We start from the raw sequence: 7,194 nt of genomic DNA, 5'->3' as shown, positions 1-7,194 counted from the left end.
CGCGCACTATCATCGCACAAATGCAGGTGACATATTTGACGTTTATCTTTCTAACCTTACAAACACTTACAAAGTTAAAGACAACATTTGGATGTAATTTATTATACTGGATGGTTTAAAACTTCCATAAAGGACTAAAACACGATCGGGATATTTTAGCAAGGTAATTTAGTTCACGTACAGTCGCGAGCAATAAATTTTGGTCGTCAAAGTCATTCTTTGACGCAATCTAAAATGCTCCATTGTAAAACACTCGTATAACCAATCATCATGTTGTATGACATTAATTGTCATTTTTTGAAGTGAAAACTTCTTTAGGCGCACCACATACATTTTATTCCCGGACAGTGAATTAGTCCCATGCGACACGCTAAAATCGTTAGCAGCACGACACGGTCGTAGCACGATACGTTCGCGACAAGCTAAAATCTCGGGAGTCGAGTTTAGCGGAGCGAGCGAGAAACCGTCAACTGTGTGTCACTTGTCACTTCCAAATTTTGATTGTTCATTGTGTTTTCATTGTGTTGCCAAATTTAAGTGACCTCAGTGCAGAGCTGCAGGAGTAGTCATATATAAAAACGATAAAGACACGACAAATATTGTGAGTTCACAGATTAGTGTAGGATTTAGTAAGTAATTCTCAATTATATGGCTTCAACACTTCATCTATTAGAAAAATTTGAGTAGCAAAATCTGAAGCAGAAAATGGACAAATTATCATAATACAGGGTATAAATGATGGTCTGATCTCCCTTTTGTTCAATATAATAAACCATCTTCAAGAAAATCAAACTTAACATCGAAACCTGACCTGACCTGACCTGACCTGACCTGACCTAACCTCACAAATTTTGCCAGTCTGTTTACCTCTAAAAGCGAACGTATCAGCAGTTTCTATCGAAAAATACAGACTTTTGATGTTTATTAGGTTCTGTATCGAGAACGTTAAAAGTAACAGGTACGTTAATAGATCGGATTTTAACAGGCCTTTAAATCTGGGAGACAAATTTGCTGTTCTGTAACTTCAGACTAAAAAATGGTAAAATTATTGTTATGAATCGTTGATTGTGAAAGAGCCCTAGCGCTTGCGCACTGAGCATTAATTTCATATTTGTCAGTGTTAGTAAATTTAATTCATATAAGTGAGCCTAAGGTAACCAAGATTGAATGCTGAGAAGACGGCAGTAATTGTAGAAGGCAAGTATTTGGATTTATTTTTTAATTTTTGCTCCCGATGTTGACCATTTGGTGTGGTGTGAACCTGATGTGAAAATGTCAAAACTGACAATGATGGTAAAGCAATGATCTCAATGTATTTATCAATATTAATAACGGAAATTAATATTTATAGTCGGAGAAACTAAAAACGTCTGTCTCATGCTGTGATCACGTCTGTTGAAAAGTGGGTACAGGTACAGATGTCAAAACCTCAAAATCACTTCATGCAATTCTCAATAGAAATGAAGAATGAAGGAAATGGTCATTTGGCAGTAAGAGAAACGCGTAAAATACCTGGGGATAACTAGTGGTAATCAGACCTTTCAATTAATTACATTGATACAAATATTTTCAGATAAAAACTAATGGGACAGCAAGAAACATGAAGTTCAGAAATAGTAGTTTATTTGACGAGTTCCTGTGTAAATTGTTTAAAATGCGAGTGAAACGAGCGTTTTAAAGGCCCACGCGTGCCAAAAAAGCCCAATTTACACACGAACGAATTGAATACAACGTTTTTTTGTTGGACAAGTCCCTTAAAGGTTGCAAATCGCTTAAAATCTTTAAAATTAGCTTGACGTTTCGTTTGGACAAGTGGTGACATTTATCAAAATCCGTTCACGTAGGAGAAAATTCTCAAATTCTGACCACCAAAAAACTTCCAATATTAATGTTCAAACTCTACTTTTTAACATATGTTGCAGATGTAGTTGCATCCGTTACCTTGAATTATCAATTAATACAAAATTCTCTAGAATTTGAAAATTTAATTTTTTTATTTAAAAATTAAAACAAGGGTGCAAATTCTAAAAAATAACATAAAAAACTGGTCTTATAAGGCCATTGGCCTTATAAAACTCGTTCTTTAATATACTATTATAAGAGATGAAAAGGCACAAGGCATTAAACACAACACTAGCTGAAATATACAACAAAATAGCACAAATAGGGTTAACCGAACAATGAATTGATATACATCAAGGAACAAACATTTTTGCAAACAGGGTTTACTACTGAATCCTTCCAAAGAGTTGTTGTACAAAATAATGTAGTTTTGAACGTTATTGTTAGAAACAGGTACTGTAGCAGGTAGTTCTGCCTACTTTCTCTTGTGAGAGGGGTGAAATCACACACCCTTATTTAAGTCGGAATATAGCGGTAAAAACCAGAGTCTACCACTATCCTTGGTACTTAACACTTATACATTAGCATACATTTATACCATAAAGTTTTTAAGTATTTATACAAAGACGACCATATCATTTGTACGGCTAATATCACCACCCAACAGTGATTAATCGTACATAATTTTGGTCCTTCGAGCCGGATGATTAAATCCATATCACACGACGGTCGTCTGGTGTAATAACAATAACAAGTGTAATACATACATACATCAACAATTCAAGAAGCAGTTTCGACACCCAGAGGGCAGCAACAATTTCGTCACCTTCAGCAAGGGCAAAAGGGCAGCACGAATAGTCACCGAATTGGGTAGCAGCGAAGCGATCATCATTTAAGACATCAACAAAGGTTAGTGGCTCTCAATCCATTCGATTTCCCTTCCAAACTACATTACTACGTACGACTTTTTCTATTGTTCCTAATTTCGCCAATTTTCATCTCGACCACGTAAATCAAATCAATCATTATGCCCGAGACATCCTTATTAGACGAATCAATTGCCAAATTAGAGGCTTTAAAAAAGAAAAGAACCTCATTAAAAACAAAAATTACGCGTATTCAAAACTTTGTTGCTAACTTTCAATCAAATGATAACGATGTAAATCCGCTAAAATTTAGAAAAACATTCATCGAACAGACATTCAAAGATTATGAAGAGGTATAGACTGAAATTGAATTACTTGATTCTTCAACGACAGCTGTTGAAATACAGACTCAGGACCGCGTCGAAATTGAGTCAAAATATTTCGATGTATTATCATCAATTCAAACAAAAATTGAACAAATGACGCCTCCACCGCACACTGCGGCCACGACGAACGGTAACGGTAGTTGTTCCAGTGCTAATTCACATTGCTCTAATCGTGATCAATCAATCAAACTGAATCTGCCAACTTTAAATTTAAAATCTTTCACTGGTTGCTATAAGGAATGGTTGTCATTTTAAAATTCATTTAAATCCATTATTGAAGACGAAAACAACATGCTAAACAACTGTCAACGTTTCTAATATTTGCGATCATCATGTTTATCTGGTGAAGCTTTGCGAGCAGTCGAGTCATTAACGGTGTCATCAGAAAATTATAATGTAGCGTGGGATATCTTAAAGAAACGGTTCTGCAACAAACGGCTGATCGTTCACGATCACATAATAGCCATCACAAAAGCACCTCAAGTAATTAAAGCCTCGCATTCGTCACTTAGGTGTTTTTTAGGTGTTTTTTAGATTCAAATGTTGCCGCGTTAAGACAGCTAGAAGTACCGATTGATACTTGGCACGCTCTTCTAGTCGTAATAATTGTGGACAAATTAGATGACAATCTTGCAAGAGAATGGCAGGCTACATTAACCGTGTTACCACCGGCCCTCGAGGTGTGATCGGGACCGGTGTCGTTTTGTTGACCGATGTCTCTGTTTCGTCGAAACGACTCCCACAAGAGCCGATTCGTCCCGTCTCTCGAAGCCTTCTTCCGTCGAAGAAGATCGCCGTCTCGTAGCCCAGCTCACTTTTACCAGAGCCAGGCTCTGAAAAGAACCGCAGTCTCGTTTTTTTTGGGGAGAGGAGTGAAATGACACGCACTTTTTTGCGTGTAAAAACCCACTTGACTTTTCTCGGCCGGCGCCGCCTATTTTTTTAGAGAAGTTGGGACTAAGCTTCACTAGCAAAACCGAAACGCAAACGGTGCCCGGTGACACTCTCCCACCTTCCGGAGGCCCAACTTCCCTAATCGGTGACGCCGGCTTCAGCCGTCTCTTTTTTTATTTTCACACACAAAATACAAAAAGACAACAACTCGAAACCAACAAAAACAAATGAAATGACAACCTAAAACTAATGAATAACTTAAAACTAGAACAAACAATGAACGAACTTACAGCTAACTTACAACTAACACAACAACGGAACAACACTCACGCACACACAACACAGACGCGATGTTTTTCGTCCGGCCCGTTGGCGCCCCTGATATTCTTCGGGCGTCGCGGCATGTCGTCCTCGATCTTGTGGGGCCTGTCGCGGGCTGCAGGTTGTCCGACATCACGACGGGCCTCTCTAGGTCCCGGGAGCTGGAGCTGGCCTGGTGGACAACCTCCTCGATGGCGTTGGGCGACGATGCGGGAAGCGCAGCGACAGGGTTCCTCGTGATCGGGCCCCCCGATCGTCGGCTCGGTGCTTTTGTCGAGAGGCTGTCGCTGTGCCCGGACGGCACGTGAAAACCGACACGAACCGCGACTCGCGCACAAACTGGGCACCCACCTGTCTCTGTCACGTCAAAGTCGATGTCCGTGGGCGTTTGGTTCCAACCGTTGGCTCCTTCGGGCGGACGTGGAATCCGGTGACGCTGTGGGGGCTCGGGGACTCAGCCGTCCCGGAGACGTCCTTGTGGGGATGACCGACGGCTGGGGGACGGTGGCGTCCTCACGGATCCTCCCTCGACGTGCAGGCTGGGGGTTGAGGGAGCCAGGCGTCTCGACGGTGGTCCGGCGACTCACCAACTCCTAGATGGGAATGTCTGGGCTGGCTGTCGGGACGAACGGCGACCGGAGACAGCGATGGACGCTGCCTGGACTCCTGCTGGTGCTGGTGTGGCGGTGATGCCGATGTTGTGGTTGGTCCTCCTCTCCCTTTGGGCGACTGACTTGGCTCCGAGCTGGAGCTGGATACGATGGGTAGCTGGCTGCACCGACTGTGGGCAGCGGCTGACCCACGACGTCTTCTTTTCGGCTTCGCTCTTCGGTCGACGGGAACGGCTCCCGGTGTCATCCGGGACGTGGACATCACCACCGGGGCTTCTGGTGGTCGAGCTAGGACCACTGTGGGTACCGGTGATAGGTGCGATGTCTCTTATCGTTCCCGGCTCGGGGACACTGACGCGGTTGAAAAGTCGTGCACTTACTTGTTAGAGGGGAAATCAGTTAAATGGTTAGGTACAACGAACACAAGACAAGGCCGATTTGCGGACGGTGGTGCCAATTTTCCGTAAGTTGGGACCGTTCAGTCAACAACTCCAAAAAAAACTTCCGTCACTCATTCCCTTTTCGCCCACTCTTTTTATTTTTTTATTTTTTTTTTTAAATCAAAACCGATCAAATTATCTCGGTCCGGAAGTAACACTCTCCCCCGGCCCGAAGGCCCAACTTCCGTTATGGCCACCGCCGGCTTCAGCCGTTACATATATTTAAAATTTAAACAAAAGTAAAACAAAACATAACCGGTTAATAAATCAGAAAACACTATACAAATATTCACTACAAAGCCCTCTCCTGCTCTTGGGCGTCTTCGGACTCTATATCCCCTTGTAGGTCCGAAACGCCTCTGACTCCGACCTGTTGGCCATCAGGATCGGCACCAATAGAGGATGATAATGTTGGTGCGTCGGCAGGCGGGAGCGCTTGGCTCGTCGACGGACGATTTATCGGCGTCGGTGTCTTCGCAATTTCGGTTGCTTAGGAGGAGGTTTATCCGGCAGAAATTGTCCCACAGTGATGGGCTCCTGGGCTTCCTCTTCATCCCCGGTTTCGTCTGGCTCTTGTGGTGTCTCGGTATCAGGTGTGACTTGTCCGGGTGCGAGTCGCAGGTTGTCCAAGTGCTCTCGAGTTGCATAGGTTCCTCGCTCGACCCAGTAACAATTACCACGAGCATCGGCGATGACCCTCACGGGACCTACCCATTTGGGCTCGAACCCGCGCCTCGTGTGGTGCCGGACTAGCACCAGATCCCCCAGTTGAAATTTTGTGAGTGGCGGGCCTGGTCGGATGTACCGCTCCCGATATCGCTTTTGTTGATTTCGGGCCTGTTCGTGACGCTCGCTGGTCGACTCCTGGACGGGACCATCATCCCATTCCCACTCGCCGGGGCCGCGGAGGTCGAAGCCTAGGAGTAGGTGACTGGGTGTTTGACCGGTGGCGGCGTTACTGCGTCGTCGGAGATTGAAGAGCCCCTTCGTCAGCCGGTGATCCCAGGGTAGTTCAGGGAACGTCTGACGAGTTATGCGGAGGATCTTCTTAATCTCCTGAGGCCCGAGGGTGGTAGTTTGCGGTCGGCCAATCATTCACCTGCCAACGGTGACACGCCCGCCTGAAGACGCCGCTTCTGAACTGACTCCCGTTGTCTGTTATGACGGCTCTCGGGTACCCCCACCTGCTAAATACCTCCTTTTCCAAGATGGTGGTCGTCACACGGGCCGTCGCCGATTTGACAGGGAACGCTTCAACCCACCTGGAAAATAGGTCGGTTACGACCAGCAGGTAGCGGTTACCATCCGGCCCTCATATGGGCCCATGTAATCCAGTGCGATCGTCTGCCAAGACTGCTGGGGGTTGTGACATCACAGCGGTGCCGCCGCTTGTATGGATCCTCTCTTTGTTGTTGCACAAACCAGACAATTGCGAACATGTGCCTTCACGTCTCTCTGTGCCGTGGGCCAGGCGTAAAATTTTTTTAGAGATCGGTACGTTTCTTCTTGTCCGGGGTGTCCCGCTTCTGGTGAATCGTGAAATATATGAAGGATCCGTGGCCTGACAGTCTCCGGTACCCACAGAAGTTTCTTTTGACCATTCCTCTTGAAAAGATGTCCACATTCCACGAAGTAAACTTCAGCGAAAGTCTTCTCACCTCGTTCTCGGGCCCCTTCTCGTTGGATTCGATTGAGCCGCTGTAGGATTCCCGGGAAGTCGGGGTCGGTCAACTGGGCGGACTTTACTTCGTCTACGAGTGTTGGGACGTCGATGGTGTTGATGGCCTCAGTGGGGAGCCGACACGTCTTTGGTACCAACATCCGCTCATCGTCT

Source organism: Tenebrio molitor, chromosome 4, assembly GCF_963966145.1.
Source record: "Tenebrio molitor chromosome 4, icTenMoli1.1, whole genome shotgun sequence".
In the NCBI taxonomy this organism is placed as follows: Eukaryota; Metazoa; Arthropoda; class Insecta; order Coleoptera; family Tenebrionidae; genus Tenebrio; species Tenebrio molitor.
Note: the sequence above shows the minus strand (reverse complement) of the source record.